Genomic DNA, 24,146 nt, shown 5'->3' on the forward strand with positions numbered 1-24,146 from the left:
GTGAGCTATTACTTTTACCCCTCGCCACTCTTGCATTTCATCTCTGTTTATGCTGATAGGAGTACTCTTCGATTGACTTGCGCACTCTATAGTTAATGGTGATGTATTGAAATGATTATTTTGAGTCACAGCAAGACTCTGAAAGGTGTGCGTGATACCCTACAAATAGAGCTAGATATCCGCTCGGTACCCTGAAGAATACCCACTTCTTGGGCCAACTGGACAGAGCAGGTCTCGGCCCCCGGCGTCCAAGGTCTACCGTTTATGACTTATTCACAGTGCCCTCTTCGGACCAACTTCCATCAGCATCACTACATCCTTTTCAGATCTAGATTCTCGAAAAGAATAGCAAATGCTCAACTTTCCATTGTGATTAGCAATTGGATTTCAATGGTACGCTCTGAGGCCCATTGGCATGTAGTGCCATATTAAGGATTAAAATAAATAAATACATTTCCAATGGGTTCTGGCATGGATTTCTGCTGCGCGTCCTTGCTGCCGCTTATGCTCCTTAACTGCCTGCTTTTCGCCTGGGCCTTTTTTTACTCTGAGCCGTGGCTCTGCTCATAGGGTCTTTTGATAGTATGATATGATAGTTTATTTATATCGCGCCTACTATACACAATGTGTTTCAAAGCCCTTCAAGGCAAGGGAGGAGGGAGCAAGGGAAACTACAATGACATTCTTACAGGCCATGAACAGTAAGGATGTGAAATTAACTATCGTACTCGGCCTGACGACATTTCAGATAGTGCAAGAGCTAAGACATAGATAAGGAAGGGAGGGGGAGAGTGGGAAGGAAATGGAAACAGACAGGCAACTACTGTACTAGGCCTGATGACATTTCTGTTAGAGCCGGAGAAAAACAAAAGGTGAGGGAGAGGGGTGCCGAAAGGTAGGGGAGGAACAAAACAAGCAACTTATCATACTAGGCCTGATGACATTTCAGATAGTGCTGGAGGGTTTGTGGGGGAGGAAAAAACAGTAAGGGGAGGGGGGAGGAGACAGACAAGGTTTCTATCATACTAGGTCCAAGGACAATTCTGATAGAGTAAGTGCATAGAAGAAAGTAAGGGGAGGAGAAAGGAAAATGGAGAAGGGAAAGGAGGAGAGAACAGAGTTAGCAGTCAAAAGGGTGGAGAAGCAAGAGGGGAGAGTGAATACAATTGCAGAAGTCAGTAGTAACACATGATGTTGCAAGCCAGGATACAAGATGACGATGCGAACGGCATGATTCAGGGCCACCATGAGTACAAGATGCAAAGGAAGTACAGCCTGAGAGTTGAAAAATGGTGACGCATCATGAATGAATGAAGTCCATAAAAGTCAAATCCAGCATTGGCCACAAGACGGTGATGGTGAAATCAGAATTTATTAGGACAGACTCCTGTAGAAGTATGCTTGAGGGGGTTGAGGGGGGAGCAAGGTAGAATAATCAAGCAAAACAGGCAACACCTGTGTGCAAGAATGGTGGGGGCACAAGGGAACATCACGGGGGGACCAAAGGGGGTGGGTATGGCCTGTGGGGACAGAGGGAGTAACACATGTTGGTGCATGCTTACCTGCCATCTGAGCTGGGGGTTGGGCCCTGGCTCCTCCTGGTCTGAACAGGTCCAAACAGGAATTGCCCTTTTCTTTGTCTGCCCTTCGCTTAGGACACCCAGGTGAGAGATGCCCTTGATCTAATAGTTAAGAGCAGGAAAAGAGGCTGAGGACTCCTTAAGTAGGGAAATAGAGCGGTAAGCAGGAAGGCACTAGGTGGGCGGGGCTTGCTAAGTGGTGAAAAAGAGCAGCAGGCAGGAAGGCACCAGGTGGACGGGAATTAGGCCAGGTGACCTAGATCCACTTGCACCTGCTCCCCATCTGCAAAGGAAAAGAGGCTGGAGGGCTCCTTAAGTAGGGAAAAAGAGTGGCAAGCAGGAAGGCACCAGGTGGGCGGGGCTTGTTAAGTGGTGAAAAAGGATGGCAAGCAGGAAGGTACCAGGTGGGCGGGGCTTGCTAAGTGGTAAAAAAGAGCAGCAAGCAGGAAGGTACCAGGTGGGCGGGGCTTAGGCCAGGTGACCTACATCCACTTGCACCTGTTCCCCATCTGCAAAGGAAAAGAGGCTGGAGGGCTCCTTAAGTAGGGAAAAAGAGCAGCAAGCAGGAAGGCACCAGGTAGGCGGGGCTTAGGCCAGGTGACCTAGATCCACTTGCATCTGTTCCCCATCTGCAAAGGAAAAGAGGCTGGAGAGCTCCTTAAGTAGGGAAAAAGAGCGGCAAGCAGGAAGGCACCAGGTGGGCACGGCTTGCTAAGTGGTGAAAAAGAGCGGCTGGCAGGAAGGAACCAGGTGGGTGGGGCTTTGGCCAGGTGACCTAGATCCACTTGCACCTGCTCCCCATCTGCCTGAGAAATAATCCTCTTTCCCAATGGCGTGAATGGAGCTACTTCATCACACACAATGCCTGGAAAATGAGCTTGTGAGGCCCTCTGCCTTAAAACGACTGACCAGATCTGTTCTCCGAACATTCCAGCTCGTCCTCTAATCTCCCTCAATCATCTTTCAAGCTCAGCCTATCTCTGCACTCTGAGAATCACTCAGATCCTCTCAGGGAAATGATGTGGAAAAACCAACTTTTCTCCCTTACCTCTCTCCCCCAACCCTCACTAACGTTCCGTGATATCCTGGTATTGCCTCAAAACGAAATATATACATTTTGGAACATTAATAACTTTTTATGTGGGTAGTGTTAACACTAGAGGCACTTTCCATGGTTGGACACATCCAGTCCTGCCTACCCTTGTAAAATCTAGAAGCCAGCCTCATAAGTGTAATCACACCGGCTCGGGCATACAGGCTAAAGGCTAGACGCATTCCTGCTCATCGCTACATGTACAAGATTTATCCGTCTGCTGTCCTATGTCGAAATGACAAGGTATCACTGTATGCCTTTATGATCAAAGATCTAACAGTGGCACAAGAATTGGTGTACAGTGCAACAGCCAGAATCTCTCTAGTTTGAAAGAATCCTGTAATGCCACCAGTCGCTGCTTAGTTATTGATAAAGGGGCACATGACTACAAGCCCCAAAATATTTGGATCCACCATAAAATTGTTAGCCACAAACTTTGCAATTGTAAATGAAGGCGCAGTCTTGTTGAATGTTGATGCACGTTCCTCTGATGGAATCACTTTTCTGCTCTTTGAGTCAGTTACACATTGTAATGGCTGACTTCCATAAGTGGGAGGATATATACTTTCTAAGACGAGTGGGCAGTAATGCTCGGCACTTGGAAGAAATGACTCCCCCCTCAACCCCTGCCCCACTTGATCTACATGGTGATGAATCCCTTCCACCTAAAAGTATGGCTATGAATGTATGGATGTACGGACCCTGGAAGTTTGTAGCCTTCTATCAGAAATTCGCACCCGGTGGTAGTTGCTCAGCCAATCAGGTGCGGGGAGGCAACAAGGAGCTCCCCTCCCCCCTCCACTTACCTGTGGGACCGGAGCATTGGGCTGCGGATGCCTGAAAAATGAATACAACCACATACTGCATACCTCTTGCTTACCGCCTGAAAAGCTTCCTCACTCGTCTAATTGATATTGATATTTTATTTCTATCGCGCTCGTACACAAGTGCTTCAGAGCGCGACAAGGCAAGGGAGAGAAACGGGGGAGAACAAAACTGCGATCTTACTAAGCCCAGTGAAATTGAGAATGCGCAAGTGCATGGGAGAGGGGGAGGGGGAAAGTGCATGGAAGGGGAGAGAAGTGGAAGGTGCGAAGCAGAGGAGAAACAGATAAATAACAATAAATAAATAATAAAGGAAACAAACTGTGGTAGTGCAGCCAACAATTTGCAAGTGCTAGTTTAAGGCAACAGACAGGATAGGTCTGATAAGTGCAGGAAGAAAAAGCAGGGGGGGCTGTATGGGTACAGATACATACCCCAGTACAAGGAATGGCCCAGAGGTAGTGCAGGAGGGTGGCAGAGTGAGCAGGTACCTGGGCCCTGAGGACAGAGGGTGGCCAGGTGCACGGTGCCAAGAGAGAACAGATCAGCAAGGGAGAGGGGTTGCGGAGGCAGAAGAAAAGAGGAAGGTCTTGAGGTGCTTCCGGAACCAGGGATGGTTCTCCTCAAGTTTTAGAGTGGCAGGGAGGCTATTCCAGAGGTAGGCCCCAGCCAAAGACAGAGATCTACCCCCAGCTTGTTTCTTTGAAAAACGACTGACCCTGAGGGAGTTGGCGGTAGAGGAGTGAAGAGCTCGAGAGGGGAGGTATTTGTGGAGGGATGGCTGAAGGTATTTTGTACCCATGCCCCAGAAAGCCTTGTGGACAATGCGGAGGGTTTTGAATTTAATCCTCGCATCCACTGGGAGACAATGAAGAGATTTCAGAGCTGGAGAGATATGATCCCTGGGCTTGAGGCAAAGGACAAGTCTTGCAGTCCTGTTCTGGATTAGTTGCAGAGGGTGGAGAGTAGAGGCAGTTAGATTTAGAAAGAGGCTGTTACAATAGTCCAAGCTAATGACACGAGGCGGCTATCTTATTGATGCATTCTGTAAATAAATCTTGCACTTTAGCACTATCTGGTGGCCCTTTTGGCTTGCCTTCATTACAGGTGCCTTTCGGACGATTCCAACCATTGCTTGCCATGGTCCCTTGGGGGGGAATTCCACCGGAAACAATTTGGTGTCTAGTTGCCCAAAGGTTACAGTTGTCAATTGGTTGGAGATGGTGAAATTCCTGGCTGTGGGTTGGCAATGGTGCAGATGTAAGGCTTATAGCAATGATGGTGCCAACGCCCTGCCTTCTTTATTGCTTCACCACGAAGCCTGCCACTGACACCTCCAATGTTTTCTCAATTCTCACAGAATGCATTTCACGGCTGGATGGATCCAAACCCATGTGATGCAACCCCTTTTTCAGTATTAAGCTGAACTGATAGTGGTGTCCAATCCAGTGCATAAGCAGACCTCCCATGCTTTGCAGCTGGACCTGCAAACCATCCCTTTTTGGAATCGCCAGAAAAGTGTGCCCTTCTGGTATGGTGTACAAGAAGACCATTACTCCCATCCAGGTCGTTTTGGACACTGGCATCTTAAAACCCATCCTGCCATCATCTAGCCAACAATTCTCTTATCACACTGCACTGCTACAATCGGCTTCTCTTTTCTCTGCTGAGCACTGCCAGCTTGCTAACTCAAGAAGCCCCCAAAAAAGCCTGTAAAAAGTTCCAAGTTTCTCAATAGCCCCCCAGAAAATCAAATGATGTGCATGCCATCTTGTACTTCTCTTTCACACCCATCTTCGCACAACTGTCGGTAAGGCATTCCCTCCCCTGCACCGTTGCTATGAAGGTAAATGCTGCAACACTTACCGCTGCCCAGGACCTACATGCCCATTGACCCCAACCCCACAAAATGGAATCCACCACAGTTTCTTCTTCTAGCCATTGTATGGTGCCCACATCATCCCGATAGCACCAGCACCTGAAATTCCAAATACCAGCCTTGTATCAGGCCTTTGTTGCTTTGAACAGCGTATTTACTACCTGGACATTCTGATGCAGGGCCCAACATTCTAGTTGGGACACATTCATCTTCCTCCTTTGGTGGCAGTTACTGAAACCTCTCCCTCTGAAAATGAGACAAAGCATCAGTGATGTCATTCTTGCACTCCTCAACAAATCTCACAGTGTGCTTACGTTCTTATGCAGTTGTGTTAAACCAATGCCCTCAGTAGCGGCTGTATGTGCATAACTGCTGAACCCATATGCATGCATTGGTATTGGCCGTCCCCCAAACCCTCACCCATAATAATTGGCTCACAACTTGCGTCAAGTGTTGGCAATGAAAGGCCGTAGGATTTTATTGTACAGATATGGTTATGGCAATACACAATATCACATCATAATTGTATCATACTTTTGGGCACCGGGTCCTGAGGTTACCCCCTCTGGCCCATGCCCACCTTCTTGTGTCCCACGACTTGTTGTGGGCACCGTACAGTGCCCTGTACTTCTTTTTGTTCTTCTCCCTTCTTTTGTAGGGTGGGAGGGTTCTGTGGTAAAGAAGCAAAAAGTTTGGAAGACACTGAGTCAACAGTGAACCTCCTGTTTGTTTGGGTCCCCGTTCAGGGTCCACAAACAGATTGTGTTTGCTCAGAGCATGCTGCTCTTATTTATAGGACCTAGGGAGGCCCTGGGTCTTTGTTATGTATGTAGTAGGGGCTGTTGTTGGCACAGCCCCCGGCCGGATAGCCGACTGTCTGGCCCACTGATGGGGGCAGTTCTTTGAACCTGGGCCCTGCCTGACTGTTGGTTTCCTTACGGTGCTTAGCACCTTGCTGTTTGGAGGAAGGGTGAGGTGACTGTTCACACCTCACCCTTCCTTGGCTTTGTGCTGCAGAGACTGCGTGTCTCTGGAGCTGGGGGGAGGAGAGGAGCAGGCTGAGATAAGGTTGGGGCTGCCCCTCTCCCAGGCTGCTGATGGTAACAGCAGTTACCCTGCCTCGCTTTTGGGATGCCCTGCAGCATTGCCCAGAACCTTGACGACTGCTTGTTTAGTATAAATACAGTAATGTTTTGGTCTGACAGTTGGTCTATGTCCTTGTTGGCCAGCTGCTACCAATATCGGAAAAAGCTTGAGGAACGTAATGTTAGTAGCCACCTCACTTCATCTTCTGGTACCTGGTCTCCAATAGCACATCATTTTTTCCTAATAATGGCGCAGAGGTCAATGCTGACACATCAGTGAAAGTTGAACACTGTGAACCTTGGTCCCCCTCTGTCGTAATTAAACAAGAACTCATCCATTACCTTCAGATCATCCTTCAACTATTTCCTTAATCTGACACAGTGATACTTGTGTCTTCGCCCACCCGTGGCCTGACCCAACCCATGCAGAAAAGGCCTACCTAGGGGCATTCCCTGGAGGCACAGTTTTGCTACACCATGAGGGACAGCAACTTTCTTAACACTACATACTGACTCTCCAGGCAAATGTTTACTTCCCCTTGGAAGGCTTCTACTTTGGCTGCTGGTAGGCTGGGTTAATGCACCACTGTATCAGCTCTATTCCCAGGTTGAAAGGCAGGTGGTAGGTCCTTCACACTTATCCTGCACCCACAGGACTCCCAGGGTCCTGATTATGTTTTCAAAAGTCTCCCCGAGACTGGAGCACAGGTCCTCAGCCACACCCCCCACAGAAAGGCAGTCATCCAGATAATGGAAGACCACTTGAGTCCAGTCTCCTGTTCATAGCAAATTGAAGAAAGGCACTGAATCACTCAAACACAGCACATGAAATTGCGCACCCCACTGGTAAAGGCCAGTGATGGTAATACTTGCCATTGTGTGCCAAACCCATTAGACAGGGCTCTCTGGGTGCACTGGTAGCAGTCTAAATGGAGATGGTATACCCCATTTCGCTAATAAGGCCCCCCTCTCCCTCATCTCTCAACCAATAGACATTCTGGGAATGACCGGTGGTGTATCATGCAGTAGTCGCCTCTTACATATTCATCAAGGGAGGACTGCCAAATGGCTCTGCCGCCCTGCATAATTTTCATTTTTTGTGTATCTTTTCCAGCTTTTCTGTGGCTGACCTTTTACATGTTTAGCCTGAGATGTTTCCAACGGCCTTTTAAGGAATCTTGGAGCTGTGCAGGAATCCCTCTAGTTAAATAATGATGTCCCCTTTATTCCGATAGCTCTCCAGTGCAGTAAACAGCTCCCCAAGATGTATGGGTGCTGTCAGTGGCAGCTGCTCCTGCTTCTCGCAAGTTCCTTTCCCAACTCTCTCACTAGTGACCTGAAGCGGGCCCCTTCTCTGATTTCGAGTGCAGAGGGGGCCTAGGAGCATGCTCTGCTGTTGCTTGACATTGAATTGATCAATCCCAAGCCTGGACCCCCTCATCCAATTCATGCATTTTGATTTGTGATGAAACCCACCAGAGTTTTGTGACTAACAATCGCCACACTCCTAGCGATAGCAAAACTGCCTCCTGCTTGTCCCTCTGACTCCCTGTCCTTTCTTTCCCCTCTGGCAGAGGGCCTGTTTGCAAGGGATTGCTAAGCTGGCCGGACTATTGCTTCCAACATATAGTCATTGTGCACCTCTAGTGGTAGAGGAAAGGAAAGGGAAGGAGAAGTGGGAGGATGTTCTGGTCCTTCCTGCTCCTACTGGCCTCCTCCAACTCCTCACACTCCCTCACTTCTTTCTCCTTGGTCATCTTCATGCTTTCCTCCTTTCCCTTTCTCATCTCTTCCTCTCTTATCTCTTACCGCCTCTCCTTTTCCTTCTCCTCTCTCTGCAACCTAAACTTCACATCCTCAAACCCCCCCTCTCTTCATTTCTCACCTCTTCTCTGTCCTCACCCACCTCCTCACTCACCCAGGTTACGGAGTGGCATCCGCCCCAACGCTGTACTATAAGACTCTGCCCAACATAAAATCACAGCATTCAACATTTACTGGGAAATGAAGCCTTCCCCTCTCCTCCTCTCTTCCTTTAACCTGCATACTATAAAATTAACCAGTGGCCCTATACACCGGCCACAATGCCCATTCTGCCCTTTTAACTGGATGGATTATAAATCATTTGTTGGGTGCCTCCCCCTGGGTCCTTCGTCACTATTCGTATCAGGCCTTCCCTGGTGCCCTGGCAGAGGCCCCTCTGACCCAACAATTATTTGTGGCCACAAGCTCACTTCTTCTCAAATTCAGGATTGGGGGTGAGGTCCAGCAGTATAGGCCCTCAGAAGCCCCTATAACGTATGATTCTCCACAAGCAAGCCCCACATCCCTGGCGGTCTAGTGGTGCATGATCTAATCAATCTAAAGCAGTAATTGCCTCTGTTATTACTTGCTCTATCTGCTCTATTTATTTATTTGGATATTATGGACATATCATCACCACACTTTAGCGAAAGGCTGCTTGCTCTTAACAATTGATGCAGAAAATGAAATCCCTATATGCGTATTAAATTGACATTTCGGACTTTTTTTAGAAACAAAAACAACAATTGCCAAAAATCAGTGCACTTCTGCAATCATACCAACCTCCCTATTTCACAAATGAATGTTTAATCGGAAGCAATCACGTTTTCCCTTTATCCAATCTTATGGATGAATATAGTTTTTGGATTGTATTCATAATGGGAAAACTAGTGGCCTGGGGATTCTTGCTTCTAGACCACCACCTCTTCATAGGAAAGAAAAATGTGGCCGTGGCCTAGCAAACGTATTCAGGAAACATTGTAGTATTTATCTCAGACCTGCCCAGGCCAAGCTATCTGGTACAGAATGAAAGATGTGTAATTTCACTCTGCATGATGATCTTGCTATTGCAGTCCTTGTTTATTATGGCCCGTAGGCTATTCAATGTACTTTTTCTCTAGCTCATGTGAGTTTATTTCTTCCTGGAATGTGCCAAACCATCTTCTTTTAGTATGTGGAGTTTTTACCCTCGGGCTAGACAGGCCGCGTAGCCACACGGATTTGTGGATGCTAAATTCTTGGCTCCCCATGACATTTCACTCTTATGTCTGCTGCTTCTTACAAAACAGGCCTTTGTTTAGACCCGATTCATGTTTATAAGCGTAAATCTATCATTTACAGAATCTGTTCCAGTTTCATGGTCTGGCCATTTTGTGTGATTTAGTTTTGTTTGTTTTAAATCCATAGAAGTTTGTGCTCCCAATTTACTGAATAATTCAACTAAGCAAACTAAAGGCCCTACGAAATTAATTGACCTCGCTGTTTAAAGACCTCTTTCACCATCTGAATGTTTCTTGCCAAATTCAATCTCGTTCATTGTTCTCAGCTCCGCGTTAGAAGCTGGTACTAATTTGGTAGCCCCCCTGCGAGAGTCTAAGCAGAGGAAAAGATGATCACCTTAGATTACCCTGGGCTCCTACAGCTCAAAGGAATCCATGACAGGCAGAAACTGCATCGTGGACAAACTGTGCTTTGATGCTTGTAATGCTTTTTTTCTCCAATTTAGTACTTTTCCCTACTACAAACGGAATGTTTTTCCATCCCTCCCCTCTTGGGGATTTCTAACCAAATGCTCATGCCCAATTTACCTTGGTTGATTTAGCTTTGGTTGATTTAGCTATCTAATCTTCTAAAAGCCTTATATCTGATCAATAATCCTATTGTAGCTGCTACTCCTACCCGGCTACCCAAGAAAATTTCAGGGAAAGTCCACATATGCCTCCATCATGATCTTTTGAGGCAGTACCTGACCCTGTAAAAAACTGCTACACTCGCCCCACTTTAAAAGAAAGCTTCATCTGGCTATACTCAGCAACTTTAGATCTGTTCCTGCCTTTCCAAAACTTTGATGAAAGTGATTGCGCACCAATTCCAGCTACATCTGGAGAAATTCATCATACTGGATCTTAGCCACTCAGTCTTCAACTAGGGCTAAGGGACGTAGATGACACTCCTCTTGGTGTGGAATGGCACCCTCACTATGCGTTATAAAGGTTCTTTTACACTTCTTGTTGTACTAGACATGACAGCAACATTCTGGGACATTGGCGGTCTCTGAGAGAATGTACAGGAACACCATTGGAATGGTGGTTCACTTTGCTCCATAATAAACACCAAAGTTTCTTCACATGCTGAGGTGAAGGGATTCGGCCAAAATGACCTAATCCAATTTACCTACCCCACCAGAAGACCTAATATACATACCACAAAAAGTTTGAACTAACAAAAGTTCGAACCTTTTGTGGTATGTATGTTAGGTCTATTCGTGGGGTAGTTAAAAAAGAAACACAACGGCTGCGGGGGTTGTGGGGTCACCCCTGCAGCTGACCCGCTCAAAAGTGAAAAAAAAGGAGAAAAAGGTGCAGTGGTGTCCCCTGCAACATCCCACTCACTATACAGTATAGAGAGCAGGGACACCCCTGCAGCTGACCTGCTCAACAAAAAAAAAATGAAAACAAAAAAAAAAGTGGTGTCCCCCGCAACATCCTTTACAGTTTAGTGAGCAGGGGTTGTGGGGGAAGCCCCTGCAGCTGACGAAAGGAAAAAAAAAGGACCCTGCAGGCACTGATTCCCGATCACGGAAGTGAAAGGGAACTGGCATTGCAGGGACCAGCGAGACTGAATGAAAGGTAAGTAGGGGGGTGTGGGTAAGAGGTAGGGTTTCTTTAGATTCGGGGTTGTTTTACCTTGAATGAATGGGAAATGTACGAGCAATTTAGCATTGCGTACATTTCTCATTCGGTCATTTCTGTTGCGGTTATTTCTGCCACAGTAAAACAACCCCAATTCAGGTGAAGTGTGGCATCCCGCACCGCACTCCTTCAGATCACTTCTTCTGTTCAACGGTTACTTATGCTTTGTGACAAAGTCCCCTTCCAGATCCTTGGGGTAGAAGTTGGGGAAGGTGGAGGCTGCTGCCTACACGATGCTGGGCCCGGGGACAGCGCAGCGATGATCCCCTAGTTGCCCAACAATGGCCCAGACACAGTGGCTTGTCACAAGGAGAAGAATTATGCCCCTACTCTACATTTAAGTGTAACCCCCCCAGTATAAGTAGTAACTCTGAAACGCCAACATTCGTGTTATGCTAATTTACCCAAAACATGTCTCTAGTATCTCCACTGGATATACACTTTGCCTGGTGTTCTTAACTTGATGAGGTTAATCTCCCAGTGTTTTTAAGTATGTAAAGATGAAATTACTGTGAAAACTCTAAGATTAGGTAAACAAAGCTGGCAGTAGAAATACTGACTCTTACACATACAAATAACACATGGGCACCGACACATTCAGAAATCCCCAGTTTGTCTTAACTGCATACACGGTTGAACATTAACCACTGGAACAATGAAGCAAAGAGCTCTGCTCCATCAGCTGTACTGCCCACATTCACAAAGTGGCCATCCAAAATGGCTTCCGGTTTACATCAAGACTCCGATCTGACAATGGGAGCAAGGGGGTATACAACCTAACCAATCCTGCCTTGAGTTCCATAAGCACAAACACTTGAACCTAGATAAGTAAGTGCCGTCCCAGGGGTGAGTATGTGCCACTTTATAAACTACTTGTTTTTCCTTCAGGGCAAGGGTCTTTGAAGGCAGAGGAAAGGCAGTATTCGAGGCGGGAGATGGAAGAAATGAAGCAGGAGGATGGAGGCCGGAGAGACGAGACCAGAGGGAAACAGAAGAGTTTGCAAGAAACTGTGAACAGTAAGGAGGGGTAGAAAGAGGTGGGGAAGAATACAAAAGATTTGGGGAGAAAAGTGATGGGCCCTCATTACGACCCAGGCGGTAAGTTACCGCCTGGGTCGTACCCTTACCACCATGGCGTAAACTACATTTACACCATGGTGGTTGGCGGATTTACCGCCTTATTCCAAGGTGAGTGGGGTGGTAAATCCCCATTTCCCATTTTACCCTTCCCCATTCCCATTTTCGCCCCATGGGGCATAATGGGAATGGGGAACGGCGATAATTACGGCACCGTAAATTACGGTGCCGTAATTATCGCCAAGGTCCCTTTGCGGCATGGATTTTAACGGCTGTAAAAAAGCAGCCGTTAAAAGCCATCCCGTAAAGGCAACCTTGTAATCAGGCGTTAAGGGTCGGCGCCGTTTACGGCGCCGTAAACCCCTTAACGCCTGAGTCAGAATGAGGGCCATGGTGTTGCACAAGGAGGAGGTGCAGAGTTGAAGCATTGGAGGAACAATAGAAGGCGTGAGGTAGTTGGAGTGGGAGCTACAGAAGGGGAGAATGAAGAAGACAACATTGAGTAGATTGGCGATCAGAGCAAGAGAGGAGTGGTGAAGAAAGTGTCGGATGAGATTGGGAGAAGCGTCCACAGGAAGGAGTTGATAAACTCGCAAGAGATAGTTGGAGGACAGGAGTGGTGGGCGGTGAGTATTGAGGAGGTAAAAAATGATGAGGAAGGAAGAAGCACCATAAAAGAAGCCAAAGGAGATATACAGGAAGAGTAGGCATGCCACAAGGGCAAAAGAAGGGACTTGAGGTGGAGGTACGAGCATTTGTTATTGACGAGGTGCAAAAGGAGAGGAAGAACAAGTGCTGTGAAGAGGTTCCCTTCGGTGCAAGATCATCTCTACATTTTGAGGATGTATATGAGAATGGGATGCAGGGATTTTGCGCCAAGTCCCCCAGAAAGTACCTGACTGGAGCCTGCAGAGAAACTAAGGTGTCCAGCCTCCTGGTGGAAATTCCGGGGCTTAGATTTGCAGTATCCAGCTGTAAATTCCGCTGCTGCTTAGGCCTAACAAGCAAACCTTAGTGGGGCCAAGAAACCAAAGTGAAGGAATTTCATAGGAGTCCAGGCAGTGGAGCAGAAGTGGAGAACCTGTTCCAGGGTGACCTGCTTTAACTACCTGGGAGGCACTTGCCTGCATCTACGCCTGCGGGCACGGATCAACATCGGAATCAAGGCCTTCCATCATGGCCGCTTCACGGGATCGTAAAAACGGCAGATCCGATCCTGCGACTTAATTGGCTGGGCCTACAATAAGCAGCACAAAGCCCCCCAGAGCCGACAGGCGAATGCTTGTTCTCGTGGGTTGACCTACAAAAAAGGCACTTAAAGCTAATTTGGCCCTCTTCTCACTCCCGTTCCAGGATGACCTGTTTTAACTACTTGGGAAGCACTCGCCCTGCATCTACGTTTGGGGGGACGGATCACTGTCGGAATCAAGGCCTTCCATCATGGTTGTGGGGTGCATTCAAAGACCCCAAACCGAAGTCCCTTTCACATGAAAAGCAGGATTTTTCAATACTGACAGAAAAACTGCTTTGCATGTGTGATTGCAAATGAAAAATGAAGGGCCACGTGAAGGCCTACCTGTCATTTATCCAAGGAAAAGCAGCATTTTAATTCACAAAACGAGAAGAAAAATCAAAGGTCCCTTTCAAATGAAAAACTGGATTCTAAAACACTGTCACAAAAACGGCTAAGCATGTGTATTTACAGTTTAAATGTGAGAATGGTACCACTGCTAACAGGACAAAAGTCAGGGATAAAAGACCTACAGGGTAATTCATAGAATTTCGCAGAAAAGTGTCGCAAGCGGCTGGCGCAGAGTGTCCGCGTGCGATTGTCTGCGCCAGGCCCGTGCGCTAAAACCGATTTCCGCGCACAGCGTATTCATGGATTTTAGGCTCCCAAACCAGCCGTGGCGCAGAGTATCGCAGCGACCCTGCAGCAGCGCCAGTAACGCCCCCAAGAACGCCCTCGCGCAAGGAAAAGCCATCAAAATCGCTAAATCATCGCAAAGGGCTGCGCTAACCCTGGACCAGTTTACAGGGCTGCCAAACAAGGAACGCAAAGCGGGTAACGTGCATATCAGGGGTACGCGTGAAGTCATACACGCGATTAGCCAGGGTGCCAGGGTACGTGTATTTCAGGGGTGCGCGGGAAGTTCAACACGCGATAGTCCAGAGAACGTGTATTACAGGGGTACGCGGGAAGTTCAACACGCGATTGTCCAGGGAACGTGTATTACAGGGGTACGTGGGAAGTTCAACACGCGATTGTCCAGGGAACGTGTATTACAGGGGTACGCGGGAAGTCTTACATGCGATTAGCCAGGGCACGTGTAATACAGGGGTACGCGGGAATTATCACACGCGATTTGGCAGGGTACGTGAATTACAGGGTTGCGTGGGAATTATCACACGCCATTTTGCTGGGTACGTGTATTACAGGGGTGCGTGGGAATTATCACACGCGATTAGGCTGGGTGGGTCCTCACAGGTGTTCCCTGTACACCCTCCACGGCCCCTGCAGGCAGCCCACAAAACAGGGGACTACCCTGCACACCTGCTCATGTCCCCCTGCACCCCCACCCCCTAGCCACCAGGGGCACCCACCACCAGGCCCCCACCCACGTCTCCTACCACCCCCACCCCCCAGCAGTGCAGGGGCAGCCTCCACCAGGCCCCCACTCATGTCTCCCACCACCCCCACCCCCCAGCCACCAGGGGCAGCCTCCACCAGGCCCCCACTCATGCCCGACTCATGTCTCCCACCACCCCCACACCCCAGCACTGTGGGGCACCTGCCAGCAGGCCCCAACCCATGTCACCCACCACCCCCACCCCCCAGCAGTGCAGGGGCATCCTCCACCAGGCCCACACTCATGTCTCCTATCACCCCCACCCCCCAGCAGTGCAGGGGCAGCCTCCACCAGGCCCCCACTCATGTCTCCCAGCGTGCTACGTGTATTCCAGGGGTGCGCGGGAAGTTCCACTCGCGAATAGCCTGGGCGCGTGTATTTCAGGGGTGCGCGGGAAGTTCCACACGCGAATAGCCTGGGCGCGTGTATTTCAGGGGTGCGCGGGAATTGTCACACGCGATTTGGCTTGGTACGTGTATTACTTAATTTATTAATTAGATATACATCTAGCCAATAGGCTTTGTATAACACATAAACAGACAACATATATACACAAAATCTAAAAACATATTGCATTTCCAATATATCCTATACAATACATTTTAAAATTGCCACAATCTTCAGATAAAAAACAACAATAAAATATATCAGATTAATATCATTTCCTCTCATAAAAAGCATCCATTGATCAGATATGTCAGTCAACACAATGCCATTATTATAGGATTTAAAACACGTGGTTCGTAGTTCATTTAAGCTTTCACAACACATAATGAGATGGTGAAGGGACTCAACAACATTTACTCCACATAGACGACAATACTTTGACGTTGGTGGAGACCCCATTTTGACACAATTTGTCTCTAATGCAACAGTCGAGTTAAATTTCATCATAAGGTAAGTGCGAAAAGTACCTGTGTTTGGATAGGCTATAATGTATTGAGGAGACGAAACTCTACTCAAATACTCATCTAAAAACCAGCCACTGAACCTTTTAGATGCTAAATTTACCGTATTAAGTTCATGGCAGTAATCATGGACTTTTTTCTTAAGTCTCATATTGAAGGCAAGTAGAGACATAGTTCCTGGGACAGACCCATTAGACCATATGCGATGGAGCCTTTGGATAATACCAATTGTACCAATCAGCACATTCCCTTCAAGACTAAGGTAGGCTTTGACATATGGGACAAAAATTGTATTAGTGGAAAGTGTCACAGCTTTCTCATACGACAAAACGCATTGACAAATATATGCATACAAATAACTTCTGATGTTAAATTCCAAGTATAGGTATTCAACACTCACATTTCGGGGTAGACGCAAGAGTTTTCTTAAAAGTTTGGATTCAAAAACCACGCCACGTTTGACAAACTTGTGGCCCCATATTTCAACAGCATAGAGGAGCATTGATCTGATTTTTGACAAGTAGATATTAAGAACTGCAATGGCAGAGAACCAATAAATACACTCGGAGCATTTGCGGCTACGGTGCAACGGCTTTTGATTGTAGACCACTGTTCATCCCAATTCAACCTTTCATCAATAATAACACCCAAATATTTGTAAGATTTTACCTGTTCAACTTTTTTAAGGGCTAGGTTCCACGAGTGTTTCTTAGTTCTACGTTTACAGGGGTGCGTGGGAAGTTACACACGCGATTAGGCTGGGTGGGTCCTCACAGGTGTTCCCTGTACACCCTCCACGGCCCCTGCAGGCAGCCCACAAAACAGGGGACTACCCTGCACACCTGCTCATGTCTCCCACCACCCCCACCCCCCAGCAGTGCAGGGGCAGCCCCCACCAGGCCCCCACTCATGTCCCCTATCACCCCCACCCCACCAGTCACCAGGGGCACCCTCCACCAGGCCCCTACTCATGTCTCCCACCACCCCCACCCCCCAGCAGTGCAGGGGCAGCCCCCACCAGGCCCCCACTCATGTCCCCTATCACCCCCACCCCCCCAGTCACCAGGGGCACCCTCCACCAGGCCCCCACTCATGTCTCCCACCACCCCCCACCCCCCCAGTCACCAGGGGCACCCTCCACCAGGCCCCCACCCATGTCTCCCACCACCCCCACCCCCCCAGTCACCAGGGGCACCCTCCACCAGGCCCCCACTCATGTCTCCCACCCCCCCAGTCACCAGGGGCACCCTCCACCAGGCCCCCACTCATGTCTCCCACCACCCCCACCCCCAGCAGTGCAGGGGCAGCCTCCACCAGGCACCCACTCATGTCCCCTATCACCCCCACCCCCCCGCCACCAGGGGCACCCTCCACCAGGCCCCCACTCATGTCTCCCACCACCCCCACCCCCCAGCAGTGCAGGGGCAGCCTCCACCAGGCACCCACTCATGTCCCCTATCACCCCCACCCCCCCGCCACCAGGGGCACCCTCCACCAGGCCCCCACTCATGTCTCCCACCACCCCCACCCCCCAGCAGTGCAGGGGCAGCCCCCACCAGTCCCCCACTCATGTCCCCTATCAGCCCCACCCCCCCAGTCACCAGGGGCACCCTCCACCAGGCCCCCACCCATGTCTCCCACCACCCCCACCCCCCCAGTCACCAGGGGCACCCTCCACCAGGCCCCCACTCATGTCTCCCACCACCCCCACCCCCCCAGTCACCAGGGGCACCCTACACCAGGCCCCCACCCATGTCCCCCACCACCCCCACCCCCCCAGTCACCAGGGGCAGCCTCCACCAGGCCCCCACCCATGTATACCACCCCACCCCCACCCCCCAGCAGTGCAGGGGCACCCTCCACCAGGCCCCCACTCATGTCTCCCAGCGTGCTACGTGTATTCCAGGGGTGCGCGGGAAGTTCCACTCGCGAATAGCCTGGGCGCGTGTATTTCAGGGGTGCGCGGGAAGTTCCACACGCGAATAGCCTGGGCGCGTGTATTTCAGGGGTGCGCGGGAAGTTCCACACGCGAATAGCCTGGGCGCGTGTATTTCAGGGGTGCGCGGGAAGTTCCACACGCGAATAGCCTGGGCGCGTGTATTTCAGGGGTGCGCGGGAAGTTCCACACGCGAATAGCCTGGGCGCATGCATTTCAGGGGTGCGCGGGAATTGTCACACGCGATTAGGCTGGGTGGGTCCTCACAGGTGTTCCCTGTACACCCTCCACGGCCCCTGCAGGCAGCCCACAAAACAGGGGACTACCCTGCACACCTGCTCATATCTCCCACCCCTCCCACCCCCCAGCAGTGCAGGGGCAGCCCCCACTCATGTCCCCTATCACCCCCACCCCCCCAGTCACCAGGGGCACCCTCCACCAGGCCCCCACTCATGTCTCCCACCACCCCCACCCCCCAGCAGTGCAGGGGCAGCCCCCACCAGGCCCCCACTCATGTCCCCTATCACCCCCACCCCCCCAGTCACCAGGGGCACCCTCCACCAGGCCCCCACTCATGTCTCCCACCCCCCCAGTCACCAGGGGCAGCCTCCACCAGGCCCCCACCCATGTCTCCCACCACCCCCACACCCCAGCAGTGCAGGGGCACCCTCCACCAGGCCCCCACTCATGTCCCCCTGCACCCCCACCCCCCAGCCACCAGGGGCAGCCTCCACCAGGCCCCCACTCATGTCCCCTATCATCCCCAACCCCCAGCCACCAGGGGCAGCCTCCACCAGGCCCCCACTCATGTCCCCTATCATCCCCACCCCCCAGCAGTGCAGGGGCAGCAGGCAGTCAGGCAGCAGCAGGTGGGAGCGTGCTCGGGCTCTGGGGGGCAGTAGTTCGGCCTTCCGGGCAGGAGCGTGGTATTCCGTGTGCGTACGCGTGGCCAGCTTGGTACGGAGTGATTTTGCACGTGAAAATCCTGCACGTCAGCGTGAAAACTGAGGAAAGGCCCTCAGCGCGTAAGCGCGTCTGTGACGTGACCCGCACAGGTGTTTCCCACACAGCACGTGATGACAGAGCACACGTGGAAAGACTGCACGTCAGAGTGTAATCGCGTGTGATTGGTGGAAATGGCCCTACACGCAGAAGTGACAAAGCGTGTGATTGGTGGAAATGGCCCTACACGCAGAAGTGACAAAGCGTGTAATTGGTGGAAATGGCCCTACACGCAGAAGTGACAAAGCATGTAATAGGTGGAAATGGCCCTAGCGCGTACACGCCACGTAAGTGACGCTGGACGTGTGGGCCTGTATAAAAGGTACGTGTAGAACACGTTTTCCTTGTACGTGCTTTTCGTGGAGAGCGAGTGGGTGAATTCTGTACTTCTTGTCGTTTCACACGCGATTTACTTCACGGCGTTTCTAGTTCGTATTCCCTGTTACCTCTGACAGCTTTTTCTCTTTTTTCTCTTTTACTGGTTTACCTGGGCCTGTTCCCTCAAACAGTGTTCCCTTCTACTGTTGTCCTGTCTCCTCAGACAGCGGACAAATCTTCTTTTGGCGGGGGTGTTGCCAACCAAACGTGCTCCTTTTACACGCTCGTCTACCTGGCAGACGGTGAGTCACGCACGTATCTAACATCTGTGCTAGCCCCGTGTGTAGCCTACCCCTTCAGAGGTCATTCTAGGCTGCGTGTGACACGCATACGTTCATTCTTGTGTTTCTGGGTGCCACAGCGTAGTGCAGGTTTTTCTTTCTGCACACGTGGTCTAGGAGGGGTTGCGTGCACGTCATCTCCCTTTTTTGGGCCTCCTGTGCGTTGCGTGACCCGTCATCTTTCCCCAGGGGTTACATTCAGCATTGCTAGAGCACTAGGGTACAATTACCATCTGGTACCCAACCCCTTTGACCCCCAATTGCCCAGGACAATAGTCTACATCCACTCCCATACGCACATTAACATCAGTGCCATGGCTGGGAGGCGAGGATTCCGTAAGGGTGGCAAAGGTGGAAGAGCCACAAGTGGTGGCCGTGGTGGATCCGGTAGGGGACGTGGTCGTAACTTGCAGGGTGAGCCTGTCCCCCCATGTGTGGAGGACCAGTCACGGGCACCCATAATCCCCCCCCCCCTCCCATTGAGGCTGATGTGGCTGACACCATCCATGCTCAGCCCTTGTTGGACCAGCCCATTGTGGCACCAGACCTGGCTGACTCCATGGCTGACTTCCAGGTCAGCAGGGCTACGACACGTGCGCTGGTGCACGTTGATGCCATCATGCCACGTGGATCTGGGGCAGCAAGGTCATCTGCTGCACCAAGGAGGCAGGGCGGAGAGGCTGCAGGGGCAGCTGCGGCTCCATCCACCCCAGCCCTCACACACCCAGGCAGGACAGTGTCGGTCCTAGTCCATGCTGCTGACATTCCCCCTGACACCATCACACTAGAGCTAATGCCTGCACCAACTCCCATGCTGAGTGTGCAATCCCACACTCCTGATACAGAGTCCACCAGGGCTCCTGCCCCTAGTGTCCAGAGCGGCGCAGGACACTCAGGATCACCACCACCTTCCAAGCGGAAGAGGAAGAGTGCTCGTCCGGCACAGGCTGATGCCCCAGACACGGCTACACAGTCCGGCCCGTCCAGGAAGCCCAGCTTCACGGATGACGAACTGAATGCACTTGTCGAGTATGTGTCCGGACATGACAACGAGATGGTCATTGTTGCAGGATCCAAGACCACACCTGCACAACGCCAGGCACACTGGCAGACCGTTGCGGACATCGTAAGTGCCCTTGGAATTGTGAGGCGCACAGCCAATGATTGCTATAAGCGCTGGAATGACCTAAAGCGCAGGGCAAAGAGTAAGCTGGCCTCAAGTCATGCCGCAACTCTAGTGACTGGAGGTGGGTCTCCAGTAGTAGACATGGAACTCACTCCACATGAGTCAGTCGCTGGGACCTACGTCACGGAGGAACAGATCCAAGGCGTGGGAGATCTGGCTGATTACGAGGCATTGTCCGGTGAGTGCACATGCATGTGTGTGTCATCCATGTGCATGGTGTGTGTGTGAGGGCTTCTGTTCGGGTGCCAGGTGAGAGTGTGTGCGCCTGAGTCGTATGGGTCAGCCATGTGCTTCATGCAATCCTTCCTGCGCAGCTGCATTTGGCCATAGCAGTATCCCTTCTGCCAACAGTAGACATCTAGCCCAACTGCACGCCAGTTGCCCTTGAAGTGTCACCTTGCCACAACATATTTGCTTCTTTTTCACTGTTCATTCAGTCAGTTTGTTTGCATTCCACCACTTTCACTAGGCATGTCGCTGTCCACTAGTCACATGTCTGACATGGGTATGACACGTAAAGTGGAGTGACTTTGTTACCTGGATATCATTTGTACACACATGTCCCTGTGCAATTGGACCATTTCAGACTGGCAGCTCCAGGTGAAAAATCTGACCTGTTAGAATTAGAAAAGCTATTACATGCGGGAACTGGACTGAATGAATAGGTGCTGCCCTCCTCTCCATCTTCACTCAATAGCAATGGTACATGCCATCTGTGTGATGGCATGTGTGTTTCACCTGCCAATCACAGGCCAATGTGTGATGCCACTGCCAGGCAGCATGCAGAAAATGTGTTCATCTTCCATCTTGGTGTCATCAGTGTGTGCCATTTGCCTGGACTTCATACGCAGTGAGGGTGCATGCATGGGAGGGTTTTAGTCATGTGGGACATGTGTCAATCAAGTACTGGTTCTCTTGCTTCTCAGCCCTCAATGTGTGCCATGGTGCTAATGCCTGTTTCCATTTCTTTGTTTTCATGTCTTTGCAGGGGAAGACGCACCTGATACTGCTGGGGTTGTGGAGATGGTGCAGACCCAGGAGGGGTCCGAGGGCCGACCAACCACCAGTGAGGGACGTGGTGTGGTGGTGGGGGAGAACCCACAAGTGCTGCAGGTCGTGCTCTCAAGGGGTGTCTCTGGCTGCACCTCCCCCGAGCTGTACTCGGGTGTTGATTCGGATGAGACCTACGTGCCGTCGCAGGTGAGTGTTCCAGGGAGGGATTCTGTTCTGTCTCACCCACCTGCACCAGGGTCAGAACCCTCCATGGGGATGTCAGTGTTGGCAGCTACGCCTTCGGTGGTTACGGATGCAGGGTCACACTCCGCGACATCTGATCCTGTTCCTGGGCCAGCAGATCAGAGGGGGAATGCAGTCCTGCAGCCTCAGGCAGTGCCGGCACAGCAAGGCGCAGTTCGCCTTGCCCCAGACAGGTGTGGTGCCCGCCGACGTGGTGGCCGTACGCCACCCGGCAATACCGCATGGAAGCAATCCATTTACGGTATGGCAACCCAACAGGCTGCATCATCCGAGATGATGGCTCAGGCCATGGATAGGGTGGCCACTTCCATTGTCCCCCCAGAAAGGCTGATGGAGCGACTAGAGCAGGCAACCGACTCCATCTGCCAGTCACACAGGGAGGACATGTTGGGGTCCAACAGGGACAGGCGGGCGGCACTGGCGACTCTGCAGGAGGCCATCTCCATTGAGTCCCAGGGCCACAGGGAAGCCCTGAGGCAGGAGCTCCTTCACCTCAGGACGACTCTTGTTGAGCTTGAGGCTTCAACACACCAAAGGACAGAACAGCAGCTGGAGCGTCTCACCCGTACGCTCTCAGCTGAGATGCAGGCAACGAGGGCGGAGGTCCGGGCATCCCGTGAGTTGTTGCATGGGGACCTCCGCACACTCATCCTCCAGAACCAGACCTACCACACCCGCATGCTTGCAGCCATGGAGGAGCAGACTAGGGCCTTGCGTGGGCTGCCTCCCATAGTGCAACCACCTCCGGATGCAGCTGCACAGGGTGATAATAGCGACAGCAGTGATACTCCCACAATAGGGTAGCCGTGTGGGCCATGAGCCCATGGAGGTGTTTTATCTTCCCAGGATCCACGCAGGTGGGTTCTGGTGTGCATCCTGTCCTCGGACCTCCTGGGTGGCCTCCCCAACCCCCCCGGGCCCATCAATGGCCATTTTTGATTGTTTCTTGTTTTTATTTTTATTTTGATTTCTTTTATTCCCAATTTTTTTGGGACGATCTGTTGGCTTCCGTGGTTCCTGTGGGCATACGCTGCATTGTGGCTGGGCACATGCAGGCTTGTAATGTATTTGGTTCAGATGCTTGGGTTTGAGTCACACACACCCCTCCTGCTTCCCGTTTCCATGGGCTTGTAAAGGGTGTGCCCAAGTGACAGTGAATTACACAGTGACGTTGGACTCCCATGAGCTGTGTGGGCAGTCTGTAGTCAATACTGTGTATACATTCCTAGTGCATATTGCTGTTGTGTTGTACACTGCATGTTGCATTGATGTGTAACTCTTCTTCTGTCTACCTCCCAATTTGCAGGTCCCTTCCTCATGTCCACACAAGGACCTCTAGTCTGGAGATGGGGTCCATGTTGGCAGCAGTGCACCTACAACTCTACATGGCGACAACACTGCACAGTTGGTAGTGGTGGGAGTGCAGGCATTTCCAGGTGGTGAGACTACTAATATGTAACATTTGTGATGTCATGTTAATGTTACTACGTGCTCAAGTATGTTGTTGTTCCGGCATTGCTGTGAGCATTTCAGGTGTTGCAGGTTTCTAATAGTGCCACTGTACATAGTGAGACTGATGTCATGTTGTGGGGATTACTTTGTTTACCTGCAATTAGCATGACATGGCACGGTGTGTCGTGTGGCGGTGCTGGGGTTGGGTTGGCTGACATGGCACTGTCCTCTTGTTGCATTTTGCAAGTGGGTATTCATTTTAGCTGCTTCAATGTGTAACTTCACAAAACTGCATTGGTGGTGTCTGTGTGGGTAGGGATGCACACATTGTGACACTTCCAGGTGAACAATCTCAGGCTGATATGGTTTTGACGGTTCATTCTCCAGACATTCAGGATCAGTGTCAGGTTGAGTCATCATTGATTGTCAGATGGAATGTGCCAGGGCAGTGTGCACTCCACAGGGGTGTGATTTCTATGTGAAGTAATTAGCCACTAGCTGTGTACGGGCTGCCTCCCCCCGTGCCCTTTCCCCTCCCATGCGCAGCGGCTGTGCATGTGGTTGGGGATGTGGGGCCACCACCATGTCCACGGCCAGGCCCCGGCGTGTTGCAACGTTGTGCAGGACACATGCTGCCACTATGATCCTGCACACTACTGGGGGAGCGTATAACAGCTGCCCGCCAGAACGGTCAAGGGAGCGAAAGCGTGACTTTAGCACTCCGAATGTGCGCTCCACTATGCCCCTGGTTGTAATGTGGGCTGTGTTATATCTTACCTGGGGTGGCGTGGTGGGGTTCCGAATTGGCGTCATCATGTGGGGGCTGAGAGGGTAGGCACTGTCCCCTGTGGAGGTGGTGATT

The 24,146-nt window shown here is 50.9% G+C and overlaps 1 protein-coding gene across 1 annotated transcript in view; it reads left to right on the forward strand.

Moving 5' to 3' along the window:
- Nucleotides 1-24,146, forward strand: part of SPR (sepiapterin reductase) — a 104,890-nt gene that overhangs the window by 45,840 nt on the left and 34,904 nt on the right. The gene's annotated exons all lie outside the window — the stretch shown is intronic.

This window comes from Ambystoma mexicanum, chromosome 6q (genome assembly GCF_040938575.1).
Source record: "Ambystoma mexicanum isolate Mex_15411 chromosome 6q, UKY_AmexF1_1, whole genome shotgun sequence".
NCBI lineage: Eukaryota > Metazoa > Chordata > Amphibia > Caudata > Ambystomatidae > Ambystoma > Ambystoma mexicanum.